We start from the raw sequence: 22,826 nt of genomic DNA on the forward strand, positions 1-22,826 counted from the left end.
GAATTTATCACAAGCCTGCAGGCATGCCTTGCTGCTCAGAGTGGGCAGGAACAATTAAGATTTCAGTCAGAACTCCAGTGAGCACTTTCACTCAGGCTGCATTTGCTAAGCTTTGTGGTAGCTGCGTTGATAAGGCAGAGAGAAGTTCAAGTGTGAGAAATCTGAAGTGAAGATGCAAATCTCACTCTTAGCTGGTATTTTGTTATCTGAGAGTACACTGATCCTGAGTGGCATCACAGTAGTTTTGGGTTAGAGAATGTTTCTGTTTCTTCTCTTGTGAAAGTATATGAAATCCTTTGACAGAATTACTACTTCTTTATCATTACTGAGAACTCAAACAAACTTGGTAATGTTGTGATTAGAATTAACATTTCATAAGGTTTTAAATGTATTTTTAGAAAATGTTCATTAATATTCAGAGCTTTAAAAAAAATAGATTTGAATCTCACATTGTAAGACATCCTTTTGTGACAATTCACATATTTGGATAGTTGATATGAGGGTTCTAGTTTGAAACAATCATAAATGCCCTCAATCATTATCATTAAATAAATAAAATGTGTGCATACACACACACAGACACACATGTATATATGTACAGATATATATAACACAGCAAGCTTGCATTTACTTTCTCTCTACATATCTGGAGACTTTAGGATTCTAAAGTAAATGACATTTAAGGATATGGAAATATGCATTCAGGTGTTTTAGTTATTTCTCAAGCTAGCGTAATTAGTTTTTGAGCAGGAACTGCTGTGTTTAGTGCAATGTTTTCACCTTCTTTCAAAAGTGAATGAATCAGCCATCTAGATTTTTGCAGAGCTATAATATTATAAACTTCTTGAAGAAATAACAGTAAGTGTAAAGAGGAGCATGTTAGACTCTTATAAAGAATATATTATTGTGTATTAGGTTACTTGCGCATAACACCCAGGATGTGTTTTTTCTAACTTCGGGCTTTAAGATGTTCTCCACATGTACTTTCTCAGCTGGAACATAAATTTCAAATGTAGCAGACTTCTATATTCTGTCACTGGTAGACGTGGACTAGAATGCAGGAGTACAGTCTCATTTCATGCATTTTGAAGAGGCAGACTAATTCTGAACAGTACAGGCTGAACCCTGATGTGTTTGAAGGTTCCTCCCTCACTTCACCTGTTCAAAGATGTCTTCCGGGCTTCTCCTTTGCTTGGGATGCTCAGCATGTCAAGCTCCCCTTCTAACACAGCAAGATCCTAGAGTTTCCCAATTCTCTGTTACTTCATAGAATCATAGAATTGTTTGTGCTGTATGGGACCCTTAAAGGCTGTCTAGTTCAACCCCCCTGCAGTGAACTGGGGCACCTAGAGCTAGATAAGGCTACTCAGAGTCTGGTCCAGCCTGACCTTGAGTGTCTTTGGGGATGGGGCTTCCACCACCTTTCTGGGCAACCTGTTCCAGTGCCTTACCACCCTTGCTGTAAGGTCAAAGCACTCACAGTATTTGCTTCTAGGTTCAATCTCCAACACCTGAATTGAGAAGCTTACCTTTCCAGACATTTTATGCAGCGTGCAGAGACTGGCATGTTCCTCCAGGAAGAAGAGCAAGTCCAACCTCAGGTTTAAACTGAGGTGACTGAGTTGAATTGTTCAGAAAATTGTTCTTCCAGCAGTCCTAGTACTAGGTAGACTGTTGCTTTTCTCCAGCTTTTACAACCTTCTTGCTTATGTGCAGGTAATGTTGTGTTTAGGTGCAGTATTAAGTTTTGACAGTTTGCACAAACACCTGAGGCCAGGAAGTAGTGAAATGCTAGCCTTTAAGAGGGTCAGAGTGTAGTCTGTATGGGAACAATAATGAGGACGCTTGCTAGCCTAATGAAGCCATAGCATTATACCTACTGGGATGATTCCACAGCTGTGTCAACATAAGTTTGTTGTGAGAATATTTGGAATGATTTTTGGTTAGTGATATACAGTCTCTGGGGAAATAAAGAACTAATATTACAGATACAAAACTTGAACAAAGCTCTCCTTATATTGCCGAGAGAGTACCAGAGTGATGAAGAGACTCTTCTATGAGACTTGATTTGTAATTATGGATCATAAGATACTGTCTGTCCTCAATTCTTGAATAAATAATTCATGAGTAGAGCTTAAGTAAGTTTTTAACCAATAAAAACTGCTCTGAGATTGGAATTTAGGGGATTATCAGCACAATGAATTTGATGAATAGTTATCACTTTTCAGTCTTTTCTTTTTTAATGGGAGAAGCAGGAAGAAGTTCATATAACCTGGAAGATAAAGTAGTGGTATTTCTACCTAAGAGCTTTTATGGAAAGGCACAGTTAGATACAAAGATTAATGTGAGCGAAACTTAAGTGGCATTTAATTTAATAGACACAGTAATCTAAAACCGAATAATGGTTAAACTGAAATAACTTGCATAAAGCTGCTGTTCTGTTTAAAGCAAACATGCTTTCTGTTCTCTGCTTATGGTTTTGTACACAATAAAAGCAAGACACGAAAGCAAATCTCCCAAGCACGCACGGTCTTTGAAAATTTACAATGCTTTTTTACAAAGTGGTATATTGTTAATGCTTTTCCACAGTCTGAAAAAATGTTCATTCTGGTTTTATCAGTTTTTACTCCATGGTGATATTAAGAAGACCTTAGTTCTTGCTCTGAGCGTGTACATGACATGCATGCAACAGAGAGATAAAACTCTAACCATAAATGTGCTTAGTCCTTGTTTGCTTTTTTAAAGAAAAAACTGATACAAAGTGTATGGCAGTTTAGAAAAGTTTCAGTTGTTAGATTAATTAAAAAATATCAGCTGTGGACTTAACGATCATTTCCTTAATGACCAGAAAAGCTTTTACATTTGTCTAGGAAGAGGGGATGCAAAGAATGAAGCATACGAACTTTTCAAACTTGGAAAAAGCTTTCAAAAAGTTTGTTGAAAAAGTTCGTTGGAAACCATGAACATAAGTGATGTGTTTTTTTTTTCTTAATATTTTCTGAGAAGCATTGAATGTAGATAAAGGTTCATTTCATAAGCTAAAATACTGCAAATATTAAATAGACTGATTCAAAATGAAGTCATTAAAATTGGGTATTATAATCTCTATTAAATCAATAAGGCACTTTCCTAACAGAATTTGAAAATGCATATCACATTCAGAGATGTTTTTATAAGAAGTAAAAACAAAACCAAAAAAGAAGGGAGAATGGGAGGCAGTGTGTGAGGGGCTGGCTGTGTATTTAAGATTGAATATACTCTAACAGCCTTTGGAAGTCTTCTGGAAAAGCTTTAGATGTCAAATCAGAAACACTTGAAGGCCTCCTATTATCAAAACGTAGCCTCTGTAGTCTGTGAACTTGGCAGAAGCAAGATGACTGGTCTCTGATGACATGGGGCTGATGGATTTTGCTGGCAGCCAGTGAGTGGTGAGACGTGACTTGATAATGAGCGGTTTTATAAGCTCTTTTGCCTATTTAAGGGCCTAAAATGGATTTTGGATCATAGGCAGAGATTCAGGGCCAGGCATCCAATGATGGATTCCCTGCTATTTTTAAGAACTCCTCTGACTGTGGCTGTGCACCATATTTATGCACTTTTTTGCTTAAGTGGGAAAAACTTATCTTTAGTTGAACAAGGGGATAGTTATTCTCTAACTTTTAATATGACTTTGGAAAATGTAAGTTACAGTGAAAACCTGATTGAACCACCTTAGAGATGATAGATGCTCATTAAAAAATAACCATTCTTTGTAGTGCCTTGCCATGAGGAACTTTAGTGATGGACAATGGAGCCATTCTGCTAGGTGGAACAAGCCTCCACCTTGGCACAAAGACCATTTAAATTCTCAATGTGATGCCACAGGCTGATACAAAAGATGAGAGAGAAGGTAAAATGCAATACGAGTTCTTTTTTTGGTTCTATTTCATGTCCTTTAACCAGTACCATACAGATCTTCAAGAGTATTCTGCAGATTTTGAAGTACTTGAGTGTGATAAAAAATCTGGTTATGGATTTCAAAGACTAGCTCAGCTTGTTGGATGCATTGTATTGATTTGAGATTGAAAAAAAATCAAGCTCATATATTAAATGAGCAAGTATTTCATTCTGACTAATCAGTATTGTTTTACAAACATTATAAAAAAAAAACTTACTATAGCCTTGTCATTCATTATTATCATTAAAAGTATTGGTATTATTTCTTAGGAATAATTACAAAATAGCAATTATTCATATAGATAAATGGGTAGGATTAAAAATAAGCACATACAAAGCTATTCATCAATTAAATAAATCAGCCTATTTCAAAAAGCTCCATGAATAGATACCTTAGAGATTTTGTTAATGTCAAGGCACTAATTATAACAGGAACATTCATTGTTTGGACACAGTGGGAAGGAAATCTTAGAAGTATTGTCCACATAAGACTGAAGACTTATTTTCTTTTTAAAATACCAGGAAAACAGCATGCACAACAAGACAGCATGATTTTTTTTTTCTAATTTTTTTTTTTTTTCCTTGAGCAATTCTCATATATCTGTGATAAGTCAGATTATGCTGTGTAACAGCTTAAAGATGTGGGATGAAATGCCAATCCTCCTGAAAAAAAGTAACCCCCTGGTCTTAAAGTGTTGCATTTTGTTGCTCTGTTTGGGCTATTTCTTACTTAAAGATTTAGCTCCATGAGCCCTGTGCAACCTTAGTGCTCCTCTTCCCAAGGCTTTTTCTGTTGCTTTCCACCCTCTACCTGTATCCTGGAGCCTGCTTTGATGCACCACCAATAAACTCCCACAGACCAAGCACTTTCTGAGCAACCTTTAATAGAGTTATATATTCGTGTAAAAAGGAAAAACTGCTTGCTTACCTGAGCAAATGCAAGGCTAAGCTGGGAAATCAGAGAGAGATTACTTTTCTTTGTCAGGTTATCCTCATTATCATTGTAGAGTGAGTAAATTATAAATATCTACCTGTTAGTAGTGAAAAAAGGGTACCTTAAGTGTGGCTTCTTTTCCTTCTGTTTGCTTGCTATTATTTTATTATTTCTACTTCTGTTTTCAAAGGTAAAATGTGTTCCCTATTTATCTAACTTTATAAAGTTGGACTTCTATTGCTACCTCTCTGCTGCATCACACTGCGCTTGAAGTGTTGTCTGCACTCTGGTCCATGTAGAGCCATCAGGAGTACTTAAGCCTTGAATCCATTGCTTCTGCTCCTCACTGTCCAGCTCAGTTACTGTGTGAAGGTGGTTGCTTGGTTGGGTAGGCCTGACGTGCAGGCTGGAGGGAGCAGGGATGTTAGAAGAGCTGCTAAGGTTCACTTCCCTATGGAGGGAGCTTCATTTTCTCCACTTCAGCAAAGTGACTGCTGAGAAATGCATGTCTGAACAGGGATGCAAATAGAGAAGCTGGTCTGCTGGCTTGTGCAAGCTTCATTTGACCAAAAAACAAGAGGGACTGAGAACCAAAATAGCTTTTTGCTGCCTCAGCCCTAATGCAGACCAGAGTCCAGACCTGTCCCTAGCTTAAGATGGAAGCAGGACTCGTGAGGCTTATTCCAGTATGTATGCGGCTTCAGGGAGTCACAGGGCGTCTGGGGTCTTGGGTGTGTTTGCCTTGTTTGGCTCAGCCTCATTCCTTTTGATGAAGGCTGAGAGGTATTACAGAGTAAGAGAAATGTTGAGGTCTGAAGTGACCTGCAGCATAGGCAATGCATTTGGCCTTTGCAGTGAGAAAATCCTTTGGTTCACAGAGGTAAAGTAGGAATTTTTTTTGCATCTTAATGATATTGACTTAAAGTGCGTAGCTGGAAGTAGGTTTTTGTTGTTTTCCCTAAAGATCATAGAATCTTATAATTACTCAGGTTGGAAAAGACCTCAAAGATCATCAAGTCCAACCACAGGTTGATATAAAATGATACCCATTTTTAAGTTACAGATTTTTATAAAGAAATAAATACATTTATTTTGATTTAAAGAGCCATGTGGACCTTAGCTGATATCTGATAATTCAATTAAAACTGGACATCAGATGAAAAATTGTCTTATATGAAGAAAAGAGATGAAAAAATATGGGAAAAAAGAGCTTGTTTCTTTGATTCACGAGCTACAGAATTTATCCTAAGAATATCTGCCTTTCAGAATAGATAAGAGCAGGCTTAAAGCTGATGTGAGGCAGGTCAAGGGGAACATCAGTCATGCCCTACCTGCCAGGCCATATTTATCCTCATGTATTTCATAAGATACCTAAATTCACAGCTATGTAATCAAGAGCTTTGAGTGCTGGAAAAAAATAGTAAAGCTTCTGTGTCTTGCATTTGCTTACTTTACATATTCACTTTTTCTTGTGACAAGAAGAGATAACTACACAAAATGTCTTACTAGCAGAATGCAAGCATACTGCTGTATGATGGGCTCACAGTCAGCAGTCTTCACTGCATATACGTTTTTGAATCTGAATATGTACAATTCAAAGAACAGGTTTATTAGGAATAATCAATCCCAGTTTATGCAGAGAAGAGACAGTTTCTTTATGATGGAGCCTGCTTGCTTGTCTGTTACACAGCTGGGTATAGCTGAAGAACAAGTAGAAAACAAATTAGGAAGTTTGATTCTTGAAGTAACTGGAAATTCCCAAGCAGAAATGTGCTCTAAATCACAGACTATTAATAAGAGAATAGGAGGTACAAGGTGTATTCATCTGAGAAGCACAGTTCTCAAAGACAGCTCCTATGTCTTCTGAAAGAAGCTCTCCAGTCTGAACTTCTCCAGAGATCACTGCTGCTGCAGATGGTGTTGATGATGGTTTATGGGAAGAAAGAAGGATAATTTCAGATCTTCCAGCCAGCTATTAGTCACTATGTTCAGCTTTATCCATTTGCCTCACTCCTAAAAATCTCCAACCTCTAAACCACCAATAACAAAGCACCTTGTTCCCGCAGAAGCTAAGCAATTGATGTTTGCTTCATTACATCTTAGTGTCCACTTACATCCTAACAACCTTATGGTCTGTGTGCTAGCCTATACAACTTTTAGTTAATCTCTGCCTGTGAGCTGTTCTGTTGACTTCCTAAGAGCTAACTCATAAATAAGCTGTTGGATAATATAAAAAGATCTCTGCTGTGTATAAAGGAACATTGTATAGTTATCTTTTGTTATGTATAGTTAGCTTTTACATAGATGGTAGTTAAATGGTGGTATATGAAGAATTCTTGATTCAGGACAATATTTAATTTTTGTAAGGCAATTTTTCCTGTTACTCTTCAGAGGCCTCTGTCCGTTACAAATGGTAAATTGAGTGACGCCTGGGAAATTGTTTCTCATTTCTTCAGAATTAGTAATATTGATAACTTTGAAAGACCATCAGTAGTCAGGTGAAAATGCTGTGTTTTCTGTCAAACAAAACAATATACACATTATATTTTTCTATTGGCATAAATTCTTAAGCTTCTTCAGAAAACCTGGATATATTTCTAGGGGTGATATTAAAAGTAACTCTATAAGAAAACTAAGGCCCTTGATTCATAAATTATCTCTAACTAATCTCTTGAATAATCCCTTAATAAACAGTGGCTCTGTAGCATAATGCCACGTAACAAAGTAAAAACAGACAAGTTATTATTATTTCTTTTCCGACTTAGCCAATTTACATGGGATATGTATAATGTTTTGTTGATATTTTATTGCAACAGTTTGACTGGAAACTTAGGAAAAAAGCAAAACCCAAATAGTTCTGATCATAGTGCTCATATCATCTTAATAGGGTCATAAGATACAATCAAATGAGAACTTCTGTGAACATTTTTTCCTGTTATACACATGAAATATCTTCCAGAACCAGCAAGTTGTCAGCTGAGCTCAAAGGGTTAAGTGTGTGAAATCAAACAGATTTCACTGATGTTTTATGGAATTATAATGATTCATCATATCTGATTGAACATTTATGGAATTGCTGTAAGCTCACCATAATGTTGTTAATGTGGTTGATAGTGAATGAATAAGAAGGCTAACAGGGGAAGCAGCCATTTTCTTAGAAAACTGTGATTTTTTTGTACAGATTCTAGATAACTGATAAATTATTTATGTAGCTATTTCTAATTATTTCACAACCCTATCTATAGACTTAGGAAATTGATCAATACCATAACTTCATTTATTTATGCAAGCTAAGTAGACAGTCCTTTTCCTTATTCACAAATGATACAGTATTTGAATGATGTATAGTTATATCTGTTTCTGACCTATGTTTCTGTGCCTTTGTCTGTCTCTCCATAAGCAAAGCAGTCTGTGCCTATGGAGGACCTCAGAGCTTTAAGGAAGAATTACTTGAAAGTTTTCATTCCTGAAAAAAACATAAAGCTGAAATGAGCTACTGGGAATCACTGTTAAATCCAATTGATTTTATTAGAAAAGCACTCTTCCTAGGTCAGCTGCTCTTGTTGAGACAGATTTGTTGTTGGCAAAATTTTATCTCATCCTGTCAAGTCTATATTTTTCCATCTGTGATCTTTTCGTTAATATATTTCTTACTGCTCCTACAGCCATACATTCATGTGAATTATGTGGCTTTTCTCTCTTTTTTATAATGGAACAGATATAACGTTCTGTGTATTTTCAGTTAATAATCAGCACGTTCTCCTGTAAAAATAAAAATGTCGCCAAAAACCATGAACAAAACACTAACTATACAAAACCCCTCCAAATGTCTGAAAACAGAACATCTAATAACAGAACATAAAGAACAGAAAATTGATTTTCTGTAATCTGTTGGCTGGGATATCAATAGAAAGCAGAAACTTACTTTCTGAATTATCTAATTTTCTTTTCCTTATCCCTGCCCCATTTCATTATAGCTGATTCAGTACTGTTTACGTGCATGTGCCTGACCATGAAGTAGAACACTGCCTAGAGAACATCTACATCAAGACTTAGCAAAACCACTCTTCCAGTAACCATAGTGTTTGGCTATTTAGCATACTGACACTGAGTAAGTGAATGTCCAGGATGGAATTTAGGTATGTCTTAAATCAAAATGCCACTTAGGTGTTTTCTCAGAAATGTCATTGTCTACTGTGACACTGAGTACCAGCTTTCAAGCTGGTTCTAAATTAACAAGACACCTTTATTCCCATTTGAAACTTTTTTGGGACTCTTGCCTAACAAACTTTAAGAACTGACAACTGCCTAGTTGTTTCCTGATTTTACTGCATGCTAGTAAGAAGCAAATTAAAATCTGATTCCCATAAATAAAAGGAGGAAAGATAGCACCTGCTTACTAAATGGCATGAAATGACTCTAAAATAAAGATGTATTTAATCTGTGAACATATGAACACAGATGTGCTTTTCTTCTTGTGAATTGATAATAATACTTTTGATACTTTTTGGAAACCTGTCTTTGTTGATCAGTTCATCAAAGAGTTAAAAGATCAACATTGTCAAAGAGTTATGCTTCACATCAATCATTTGCTTCACAATTTGAAGATGCCTGTTCCCTTTTAATCAGGGCATGGAATATATTCTGTTTTCTTGGAGAGGGCAATTTGTGGTTTCATTACTAATTGAAGTAGACTAATTATAAATGATTAGCATTTGAAAGGCTTTTAATTGCTGTATAAGACTGGTTCAGCATGCCTTTCACTGCACTTCATATGAGTGTAACTTAAAATACATAATTCAATATAGACTTTAGCATAAAATGGGATTAAGTATACTTGTAAGTCTTTATCACTCATTACTGCTGGTCTCTAATGCTAAACAAAATGATGCTAAATATGCAGAATTGCAAAAGACAGAAATCAGGTAATTCAGTTTAAACAAACTTGCTTTTTATATGAGATATTCCTTCAATTTTTCCATGTACCATTTTACTGCAAATACTGTTTCATGAAGAATAATAAAAAGTATCATAATCTTTTAGTTCAAAATGGACAGCAATGGGAGGTAAAAATTGATCTAGTAAATGCAACTGAAAGGAATCATAAGAATTGACGCAGAAGAGAATAGAAGAGATTCTGTAACCACTTGCTGTGTCAGTAGCAGTATGATCACAGGCATCAGTTTAGAATAAAATCATTAATATGTGTTAATTTACATGACCAAATTTGTAGAACAGAAATAGAATTGTTAGCCCTTTATTCTACTCCTTTCTGGTTATGTATAATGAAGACCTTATTTCATATTTTAGAAAATTCTTTGTTTTCACCATTTTGAGCGTGTGAGCATGAATGTAAGCTCTGCTTAGGAATGACTCACCTTTGCAAGCCCAGGTCAAGGAGAAGAGCAAAGAGGAGAAACAAAGTGACTTCTAGCTAGAGGGCTGGTAATGTAGTTAAATTTTAGTTTCTAGGCAGGAGTACCCTTAGATAAGTCAGTGCTGAAAGAGCAGATATCCTGATTTTGACTGGGATAGAGTTAACTTTCTTCCTAGTAGCTGGTATGGTGCTGTTTTGGATTTAGAATGAGAACAATGTTGAAAAACGTAGGTGTTGTTTCAGACCAGTGTGGCACAAAGCCAACGATGTTCAGCTCCTCATACTGCTGGTGGCTGTGTGGAGGAGGCTGTGGGTACTCAAGAATCTGGGTGGGGTCAGAACCAGGACAGTTGACTTAAACTGGCCAAAAGGGTATCCTATACCATATGGTGTCATGCGGAATTATAAGACTGGGAGGAATTGGCTGGGGGTGGGCTGCTGATGCCTGGGGACTGGCTGGGCACGAATCAGCTGGTGGTGAGCAATGGCACTATAATTCTTCCTTTTCCTTTTCCTTTTCCTTTTCCTCTTCCTCTTCCTCTTCCTCTTCCTCTTCCTCTTCCTCTTCCTCTTCCTCTTCCTCTTCCTCTTTCTCTTTCTCTTTCTCTTTCTCTTTCTCTTTCTCTTTCTCTTTCTCTTTCTCTTTCTCTTTCTTTTTCTCTTTCTCTTTCTCCCTTTCCCATTCCCTTTCCCATTCCCTTTCCCTTTCTTTCTCTCTCTTTTTTTTTTCTTTTCTTTTTTTCCTTTTGTTTTTTTTTTCTTATTAAACTGCCTTTATTCCAACCAATGTGTTCTTATGCTTTCACCTGTTTTGATTCTTTCCCCCCATCCCACTACCAGGGAGTATGAGGTACTTAACTGCTGATTAGGCTAAACCACAGAATCACAGAATTATCAAGGTTAGAAAAGACCTAGAAGATCTTCTAGTCCAACCTTTACCAATACTTCATTGGTATGGTACTTCATCATATTCCTCAGCACTACATCCAAGCGTTTCTTGAACACTCCCATGGTCGGTGACTCCACCACCTCCCTGGGCAGTGCATTCCAATGTCTGACTACTCTTTCCGAAAAGTAATATTTCCTAATGTCCAGCCTGAATTACAGTCTGAATTTATTCATAACCCAGAACAGAAGGGAACAAATTAGAATGTATTGCGGATTTCCCACCAGGAACTGCAATAAAATCTTGAGGATTTTGGGGAGAGGATGGAGATCTTCAGTTAAAAAAAAACCAACAAACTATAATGTACAGAGTTAGAGATACCAAGGAGAGACATACTTTCAAAAGGAACTTAGTTGTGTTGAAGGGAGTTGACAGTTCAAGGCAGGATATAGAGTGTTGTTTCTGAGAGTAAAGAGATTAAAGAGATAGGAGAAAAGGTAGTTAAAGAGGCAAAAGGGGAAAGCAAACATGTTTGTATTGTGACGTGAAAGGATGTGAAAGTAAGGCAAAGATTAAAAGAAGGAATAAGAACAGACACTAGTGAAATCTGACGTTATTGTTCCAGATTCATTATAGGGAAAAAGAAAGTAAGTAGCAGGGAGGAAAGACAAAAGTTTGCAATTAAAGCAAATGGAGAAGACTGAAATAAGTTATAAAAAGAAGTCAGGGATCTTTCTTGAATAAGCAGATGGTGATCTGTCTCTGAAGAATGCTGACAGTAGTCAGGCCCAGGTACTGAAAGACAAACAGAATCATGGCTTCCTTTTGGCTCGTCTGTACTGCCCTGATCCACACTCCCTTGTTTTCTAGCTGAGGTATGAGAAAGTATTTTGAAGGGTTAATCCCTTACAGTGAATTTCAAATGGATCTGAACCTACACATTTTGTAGGTAAGGGTATTATACAAGATCAATGTCCACTAAAAAAAGTGTCTGAGACCATTTTAAAAGGGAATTATCAGTGGATTGAACATGCCTTGACTATGTGTTTGTGGAATGGTATCTAATATTGCATGACATGAGTTGACAATGCTTTCATATTAGTATGTAATATAGGAATAATTTTAAATACATTGTTTACCAATATTGCATGTACACTGTATGTCAAGGAAAACAAGTATAGGGAAATGAGATATAAATACTTCCTTATATGTATAACGGCAAAGGAAGCTGCAAGCAGTGTGCATAACTTTGTGTGTATTTTAAACACATGAAACAGAATATAGCTACTTAAGATTTGAACATTCTCGCTAACATGCAAAATTAAATAGTCATGCAATTTCTTTGTGAGATGAGCCTTTCGTATACAATTATTTACAATATATTTTTCCTAGTATCTCTTACCTTTTTCTTCAAACTTAGAGCTTAACCTATATAAAACACAAACAAACAAACAAACAAAAAACCACTTTAATTTCCTGTTCATTAATTTATCTGTTTCCTAACCCATATCAGAAGCAAAGTATACATCTTTTTGCAGATTTCTCTTTTTACTCCTCTGCATTTCTCTGCTGTCAGTCCTTTGATTTGAAACTGTAAGGCACTTAATCTTTTGCCAGCGCACTTATAAACAGATTCAGCTTGTCCTTTTGCAGATGCTTCAGCTTGTAGTCAATTTCCTCTCTTTTCTTGTAGTTTAGAAGACCTCAGATAATTCTTCCCCTGTTCCCTCACAAATATATGAAATTCTAAGTAGTCATCTAACTCACCACATTCATGAGGCAATTCTATCACCATCAAACTGCAGACTTGGCAAAATGTTGTCCATCTGCCTTCGAAATGATATCAGAAAGGACTGAATTTCTGAGATGCTAGTGCAGACAATCTAATCTACAGTATGGCTGTTTGAACTTTTACAGAATAGGTTGTCCTTTTGCATATCCCAGCATGGAATGCTTAACCTATTATTCAGCTTAGTTAAAAAATATCTTTTCAGTAGTTTGCATTTTATTTGATGGGATTTGTAGAATTTGGCCTAAAACTACTGATTTGCAGGAAACAATACAGTTCTGTAATAGATCTTTAGTAAGGACCAGTCTGATGTCAGTATGTGTTCAAATGGTGTCTGGGAGCAATCTTAACAGCTGTTGGAGTAAAAGTGTTGAATGCTTTTCCTCAGGTTACAAACTCCCACTTAATACTCTCAGTGATAGGTTATCTAGCAATAGCCATGCCTTAATCCCTTAGGTTGAGTAAAATAGCACTTACAGAAGCTTTAAGCAGCTGCCTCCTCAGATTCTTCAGGCTGAATCCAGTTGGATCACCTGCAATCCATTTTGTTTTACTTCTTCATTTTCAGACTTTCAGTATGCAAGCTGTGAGTATGCACACAGGGATGTATGTGAGCAGCTGCACTTATGGAGACATGTCTAATAAGTAGCAGTGTATGAATTGCAGTGGCTCTGCCTGATGTGGGACATCTTTTGAAAAACATCATTTATCCTACCTCTTTAGTATTTAAAAGTAGGACAAGCAAAAATTCCATGTGCTGTCTCAGCAGTCCCTGTCTCTGGCAAAGTACTAGACCAAATTTCCAGCATTAACTTTTAAGAGAACTAAATCCACTATTTAGGATATGTTAAATACTCAAAAAACAAAACAAAACAAAACAAAACCACAAAAAATCCCAAAACAAACAAAAAAAAAAAACAAAAAAAAGAAACAACCAAAACAAAAAACAAAACAAAACAAAAAAAACAACAACAAACCCTAACCAGAACAACAACAACAACAAAAAAATAAGGTCCTGTCTCTCTCATTCTGAACAGGCTCACACATCTTTTACACTTTATGGCTTGAAAACTGACATGAGAGGAAGAGAAGCCATGTACTTGGAGTAAAGACATTTTTATTTATGCTAGAAATAAGTAGCCGAGAGTTGGTGTATGGCTAGCATGCTTCCCTGGCTGGATCTGATGTCATTTGAAAAAGCAGAAATTTTGAGATATTTCAGTGCCTCTGCCCTTGCCAAAGGCTCCTTTCAGGTCCTTGTAGAGGGTAATAAAAATACTATTTTGAATGGATAGTGTCTCAGTGCCTATGGACTTATTCTCTTCATAGATGTTTATTGTGCTCATTTTGCTAGCAGATTAACCAAGAAGGATATTGCTGAAATAGGAGTCAGTATAGCAGCATACCTACTGTTAACAAACTTGTGTGTACTTGGAAGACAGCAGTTAAGATCTTATCTATTCACTCTTATTCAAACAGTAACAGACTCCCAAATACATAACTGACTAGGAAGCTGCTCAAAGGTGTCCTACAGACCAGGGCAGTTTAGACATAATCCAAGAACATGTAAAAACAAACATAGCTTTTCCTTTCTCCCAGCTATGTCTCTCAAAACTTATGCTTCTGAGCTAAACTCAGGTGCTGTTGTCTGCAATTGTTGTGATGGATTTATGGTCAGTGTATGAAACTGTAGTTTTTGAGACGTAAAACCTTTACATTTCAGTAAGTAGTGGTAAAGCCTTTGAGTGTTTATGAGCACCCTCTGATTTTTCAGTGATTTTGAAACCTTATTCCTCAGCACTTCTAAGTGTATATTTTAATGGATTTAAAATTGTTTGGTCTGAATGTTTGAATTTTGCTCTTTATCTGATATGTTGCCAAATAGTGTTTCAAAATTTTTGATAGTATATAATCAGAGTCAGGCTTCTTTTGTTTCTTTCTCCATCATCTTTGGGAAGGAGGTTTTGTAAGAAGACATAGTAGATTGATCTTTTTAACAAAATAAAAAATAAAAATAAAAAAAAAAATCTTTATGATTAGGAGGAGAGTAGCCCTAAGGTTATTTTCACCTGTCTGTTAAAATCCATCCCTACCGGGAATACCAAGAGCTCAAAAATGGTTTTGAAGTATATCTTCAATCTTGACTTTCTCTGTGGTAGCTCATTTCCCTTTTCTGTGCTTCTTTGTAATGGCCTTCTTCCAAGCTGTGAGACTGAGGAGTCAGTACAAGCTCAACACTGATTTCAGCAGGGAACTGCAAAGACATTTGCCCTTTATTGTAGATGCAGAACATAAATTGAAACCAATGAGAGCAGCATCCTAAAATTACCCCAGGAGTAATTTTTCTAGATCAGACATTTAGATGATGAGCATTGTTCCCTTTCACTAAGCTTTTTTAATATCATAGAAAGTCAAGTACGTTCCTACTGTAAATACTGTATATCTCTTTTTTAAACATGATTTTGTACAGAAACCCTTTTGGGCAGCAATACAAATGCAAAATACTTAGGATCCAAATTAATTCAGAAGTAGAAAATCCTATTTGGAACTTTATGCAATAAATAACTGCTGACTGTGGATTTTGTTGGAATATAATTTGTCAGATAAAACTATGGGTCATGAAACATTTAAGGCATCTACTTCCAATACTGAGTTTTATTGTACAAACAGTTAATTGATTATTTAATTACAGGCCATCGTTTATCATCCTAATGTAAAGTTGATTTTTTTTTTTCTCTTCTAAAGTTAGAATATGTCTCTCAGGAGTCTATCCACAGAACTTTTTATTCTATTTTATTTTATTAGTTTGGAAGGAAAGTAGGCAGACCCCAGAGCTGCACAGCAAGAGTAACCAATGTCTTTCCTTGCTGTACAAAAGCAAAAATCACAGACAACACTCTGATCTGCAAAGAGAGAGATAATAAGCCTAAGCTATAATCCTTAGTGTATTGTTGTATTTTTCAAATTGTACATAGGGATTGTGTTCAGAAGTAGTTGATAAGACATTTCACAATACTTAAGAGCCCAGTCAATATTGTCAGAATATTTCAGCAACAATCAGAAGTTCCTCTCAGCATCCCTCCATTAAGAATGAAGTAACCTGCTAACACCACGTACCCATTAATACTCTTCCAGAACATAGTGTTTAGATTTGTACATTTTTGTTTTCCTGGAAATAGTTTGTTAAGGCTAGATCCAGAGACAGGTTGAAATATCATCATGTTTACAGCTGCAGCATGGTTCCAGTTCAGTAGTATAATGCATTTCCAAGGGAGGCACGCTGGCCTTTGTCCAAAAATTATTTGAGCAGCATGATATTAAACATAGTAGGGGCTATGCTATGCTCAAAGTTTATTTATGCCTGAGATCTTTAACTCCTTTTATTTTCCTTATATAATACACAGGAAGAGTTAGGTGTCTGAGAATTGGATCCAGATGTAGTTGCATACAGTTAATAAGAAATGCAAAAGACATGAATGTACTTAAGCAACTTCAGAAGCTGTTTTATGCTGTTATTAGACTCCCTCCATTTATGCACTTGCCTACTTAACCTCAGTTTGTCATACAAAGCATAGCCAGAGATGTGGGACTGGAGGAGGTTTAAATCCATATCCTCTGTGTGTATTTGTTTGTATTTGTTCTCAGGGTTTTTTTATGATTGCATTTGCTTCTGTCACTCCTTTTGAATTTGTTCATTTTGCTCGGAGTAATTAAATACTCAAGGAGACAAAAAGGAGGGGGGAAAAAAAAAAGGAAATATCTGGTATGGGAATTTATCTAGAGTGGGTACAGACTTAGATTATTCACAGTCTGATACTTGAATCTAGCATCAAACAGTTATTAGACTGGGTTTCTGTAGGCACCTTTAGATATCTTTTTATGATATATCTTTCTATCACAGTTAAAAATTCATCATCAAAGCTTCCACTGATACCTAGAGATGCTTTATCTAGCAGATGCTATAGACAAGCTTTCTTGGTAAGTTTTCAATTCCTGTTCTCCTTTCAGTGAAACAGTTAGTTTGATATTTTTCTAATTATGTATACTTATTTCTCTGCTGACATTGTTATACTGTATGTTCAGAGATCAGTTCTTTGACCCTGTAATGCATTTCAGTTCTTTATTTCATATGAATTTAACTTTTCCATTTGAATCGCAAAAAACAAACAAGCACTAAATATTTATTAAATATTAATGCCTCTTTGGAAATGATTATTAATGACAGTCTGGTCTGTGTTGAAGTAATGTATTATTCTCCAAAATTATCTGCAAAGGCAATTAAAAGGAAGAATAGAAATTCTCTAGCTTATGTAAGTTGAATTTCACTTCCTTTTGAGATGGCCTTCATTGTGGAAATGCTTTATTTCCCAATGCATGTGGCAAATTACGTTATTAGAATCACAGCAGAGAACGTGCTTAGTGCAGAATAAAGTAGTCGTTATCCATGGGACAAATTATATTCTCATCTTATTGTTTTGTGTTCACTGTAACCGTGATGAAAAGGAAGCATTTGCTACTGAGAGAGCATCTCCACATCTCTTCAGCTTTTAATCTCAGAGTACAATTTATATGTAACTTTTTTGCCGTGTTCTTCATGTCTTACTGGAATCAAATAAGAAACACAGAGACAGGATTGCACTAGACAATACCTGTTTTCTTATGTTTCCACTTCTTCATCCAGAAGAGCAAAGTAATAGGGTATGTTTGGGCCAGAAGGCTTGCAAATGTCAAGAGATGCTGCCTACATGGATTTTCCCTACTCAGGTCATTGTTTTAGCACTTTCTCAAGCAATGGACAATTTTTCTTCTTTTGACTCTTTTTTTTTTTCTTTTGGTGTGGGCTAAGATTTTTAAAATGCCAGACTACATTTAGCTGTTCTCAAAAATGTTTAATAACACAGTCTGAAGCAGAGATTCATAGCCTTATTAATTAGTATATAGTTTGTCAGCAGTCTTTATTTCACTCTCAATAGGTGTTGCTGTAGGATATTTTTTAGACTTGAGAATCAAGCATGAGTTTATTTAGACTGAACTGAACTTCACTGTGGGAAAATAGGATAGCAATGTTACGAAGTTTATGCTATCATGTTTGAGGGAAGATAGTGTAAGTTATCTGTAAATACTTAGACCTATTGAGATACTTGATCCCTTTCATTTTCCACAAGGAAGTCAGCATAGTTAATTTGGTTAAAAAACCCTCTTTTCACATTCTAAATTATATTTGTGGGCCAAATATTGAAAAGCTCTGTTGTTATGTTGGCATACATTGTTGCTAATAACAGCTTCTGAAGGAGAGCTGGGCATTTAATACAACTCTAAGGTTTTTTAAATAGAAATTGGAGTTGCATGGAAATGCTAAATATATCCTAAATAAGTAATTGGAATTTGCATATCGTAGGAAAGTGTCTGCCATAGAGAGGTTGATTATAATGAGATTTATTACACAGGGAAAACATTTTTATATGCTGATTCAATTAGCTTTGAAAACTTGCAGTAGTGTGCCAGTGTTGCTCATTGCTGTTATTTGCTTCCCAGGCAGCAAATTCATTGAATGTGTTCAAGATAAGTCAGAAGTCTGGAATGAAAGCAATGTCTTTGCAGAGAAAAAGTGGATGGAGGCTGGTGCTTAATTTTCTTGCAGTAAAGGCTGTGTCATCAAGTCTTCTAGTTTAGGCTCTTTTAGGGCTTGTTCCATCACTTTTACAAAGTTTTGGCATTGAATTAAGTCAAACTGGACTGAAAATTGCTTTAGTATCCCATGGAGTTTTAGAGATTAATGGAATATTTTCAAATAGCATATTCTTGCAGCTGGAGTTACTAACTAATGCCAGATCCAGTGCCCTTTGAAATCAATGTGATATTTTAAGGCTCTTAATTTCAGACCACATTCTCAAAGACAAGGAAATTTGTAAAGGTAGCTGATTTCCTGTTCTAGGTGAATACATGTTTTAGATCATGTCTGTATGAAATATTTAGGTCCTAGTTTAAAGCACTTCAGTGCTGTGTTAATGTTAAGCACATGAGTCTTCAGTCACACTGTTTAGTCTTAGAATTAGTTATGAAGCTAAATCTATTGCTGAGAACTTAGTAATCAAAGAAGTTCTAAAAATAGCACTTAAGACTTTTGGTTATGTAATATTTTCAACTAAAATTTCTAATTCTCCAACTCTGAACTTATGGTTTGCTAGCTCATTGAAAATGCTCTTCTTCAAAATTACTCAGGATAATAAAACTCTTTATATAAAGAGGCCTATTATCATAAGTGAATAAGGCACAACCTTGCAAGCAAGTGAAGATTGTATGAAGAGTACATTTCAGTCACATACTGTAACTCCTTCAAATATGGGGAATTTTCATGAAAATCATAGTGCTTCAAAAATTCTCTTAATCTTTGCTAAAATGACATGACTTAAGTCATATTTCACTTTTTTCTAACTACCTAAGGTTATCTGCTTTAAATGGTAATGAGCTTTATGTTTGAAGCTTTACAGGATTGCTGGTAGGTAATTCTAGAAGAACATATTAAAATAGAATTTGGAACGCTTGAGTGTTACAAAGCAGAATTAGTTATTTAAATTAACAAGTGAGCTGCTAGTCAGATGAACAATTAATGTAGTGAAGGAAATATCATAGCCAAACTTCATAAATGTGTTGCAGTAGACACAACCACTTATACAATTTCTCTATCATTAAGCTTATACAATTTTTCTATCATTAAAACTCAGAATTCTTCCTTTTCTCTTAGCCTGTAAAATCATGTTAAGTTGTATAGGATCAAGGAAGAAGGGGAGAATGTAAAACCTATTCTATTGGCTGAAACTACGTGGATATAAATAATAGATGCAATTATTTTTTTCTATTTAAGATCCCACTGGAAAACACATATGAGGGCTGCTATGAAAGTAATGCCTCTTATTTTGTTGTGTTGTCCTACAATTTCAGAGACAGGTGTGGGTGGTATGGTAGTAGAGACTGAATATTCCCACTGGTGTTCCATTACATTTTGTTGCCATTTAGATGATGACAGCAGAGGGACAGTCTGACAGAATGTTGTCTGACATGGAACTGTATGTGAAGCAAAGGGGTGTCACTGAATTCTTCCATGCAAAAAAAAACCTCCAACAACAATGCAGTGTATGATAATGCTCATTGTTTGATTACCATTTGAGCTTTCTTCTTCTCCATTGCTTAGTATGGAATGATGTTGCCAGACTCTGCAGGAAGAGGGGGAAAAATAGTAGATGTACAAATGTCTGGTTTTTTCCTTTGAGAACTTTCTATATATATAGCTTTTGTGGAAATAATTCATCTTTTCTCTAAATTTAGAAGGGATTTTTTTATCTTTGCTTGTTCTCTTGCTTAAAATCATATTGTATCTCTATGAAATGTTGATACATTTAGTATCTTGGAACATTCAGGAAGTTGTCTTAAATTGTTTTAAGCCATTCTATGATTCTATGAATATGTTTCTCATACATTGCAAATCACTTCAGAAAGAGAGCAATTCATTTAGTGCAACCGGTATTATTGACCCAGATCCATCAACCAATAACTCAGTTTTGCTAATGTAACAAGAGGTCCCTTCCAACTTGGGATATTCTGTTCTGTTCTGAATTATTTCAAATGAGAAATTTATGTCCTGTGTAATTTGCTGCCATAGAAGCCTAGTCTTCCCAGCAGATCTGCCTTCTACCCCTTCAAACAAATGCTACCTACCAAAATAAGAGAATAAAACTGTTACAGTTACAGCCATGTCATCTTCTCAGGTTATAAACTTACTGCAGAGTTTGATAACATTAATCTATGTAGGAAATAGGAAATTTGCATTTGTGCAGTAATTATTACCTTAAATACATGGTGTATTTTCTTAGCCTGAAGATGCTTGAGTAGATTTTTTTTCCCTACAAACAGAACCTCTTGGCTTTTGCTGGAGATGACAACAGAGGCTTTATGTACTATTATGGAAGATGCTGCAGGTCATTTAGATTCCGTGAAACAACAAAAGGTTGTATAATAGAGCACATCAGCTTGCAGAGAATTGCTAATTCTTCATCAACAGATTATGGTAGGTTAGTTATGTTCACCTTCTCACTGAAATCCCAAGGTTCTGCTTAGTCTCTTGTGGCATTGAAGATCCTTGTGATCTATTACCAGATTATCCTTGAGAGAGTGCTATACATTTTGCTCCAGGAAATAAGCTATCTACTCCCTAGCATTCACTATTACAAGCAGTCATTTATTATGATGGAACTTTGTCATTCAATTATGCTTTTATATAGAGTGCATGGCCAAAAATCTCAATCATATATGTCTGAAGTTGGTTAAACAAGTTGTTGCTGTTCAAAACTCCAGATGCTGATCCTGTGCTGGTGTGCCCGAGCATGAGCTCCTGTAGTACTGGAGAGTCCATCAATGGAGCAACTTTTGCAGGAAACTAATCCCATCGCTTTGTATTTTTCAGGTTATGAGCATTCTCCTATGGCATTTGAAATATCTTTCCTTCTTTTGTAAGTTATTTTTTCTCAGCATGCAGTGAACTGATAAAAGTGAACAAGTATTTAGCTAAGGCTTTAATTACTTTAGCCTACTTATTATGTTCAACATCATGCTTCATGCCTCTTTTCAACTTCTTTTGATCCACATTTTCATGAGAAAAACTGGTTATAGGTATTACAGGTAGAGAACTGATGAACAGTGAGAGACTTGTGGCAGAGTAGAAAGCCTGTCAAATCCATAGCCTAGTTGTTTTGTGAGTATATGTTTTGTTGAGCTTTGTAGAAAGGGATTTAAATAACTGATCATTACTTTCCTCAAATAGGTCACCTTTCTTTGAGAGTTAACTACTGTTGGTAATCATACTTCTCAACTTCTTTATGACATACTTTAGAACTGTTTTATGACTGGGACAGGAATTCAGCTGAAAGAACTACTCGCATTTCTGTATGCAGTAAGTAGTAGTTGTTGGAGATAGATCCATGTGTTGACCTAGCATAATATCAGCAAAGCCGGTTGAGCTTATGTAACCAAGCTAGGCTTGGCTTGTGTTGAACCTTACAAAATCCACTAGTCAGGAAATATTGTGTCTCACTTTTAACCCATTCCTTTCTCACAAGCTAAAGAGAAGAATGTTAAGCAATGGAGGAGGAGGGTATAGAGGAGGTAACTGTGTTTGCTTTGCTCATTCACAGGGTCTCAGAAGGCAGGAACAAGAGCTTCTGTGATGGAAAGTCTTTGAGAATGTAGAGTCAGAGAGAGATCTAGCAAAAACTTAAAATCAGTTTTCAGGAAGGAACTTGGATTTTAGTCTTCTTTTGAACCACCTGCTACTGGGTATTCTGCTTTATGCTACTTCCCTCTTCAATCCCCACAGAACTTGTTTTATGCATTGCCCTTTTGTACTGATGCTGCCATGGGGTCAGTAGTTGACCCACATTCATTGAACACACACAGCAAAACAGAGAAAGATTTTCTCAAGCCTGCAGTGTAAGTGGTGCACATTCAGGATTTATTTATTTTTTCTTTCTATTTCATTGACTTGGATTGTGATTTGTTTGTGTTTATACTCAAAATAATACATATACTGATGAAGTGTCAATGTGTAACGGCTTGGTCAACAGTGTTATTCTTTTTTCTGCAACACAGTACTACAGACATGACCTGATTTTATATAATTGTTCCTATTTTATAAAATACAAGTTATTTGTTCTATTTGCCATTGTCTCTTGCTTAACTCCCCTCATTCTAATTGCATGTCATCCCTCTATTTTTGCACTAAGAAAATGTACTCCATTATCTGTCTGAATCATTCAACAGTTATTAGTTTTCAGTGTTTCTATGGTGCTGATGCAGTAGCTGTTTTTTTACTGACTACTTCTTTTGAGTTCTAGAATGGTATAGTGTGCTG

The sequence above is a fragment of the Coturnix japonica genome, chromosome 4, assembly GCF_001577835.2.
Source record: "Coturnix japonica isolate 7356 chromosome 4, Coturnix japonica 2.1, whole genome shotgun sequence".
Classification (NCBI taxonomy): domain Eukaryota; kingdom Metazoa; phylum Chordata; class Aves; order Galliformes; family Phasianidae; genus Coturnix; species Coturnix japonica.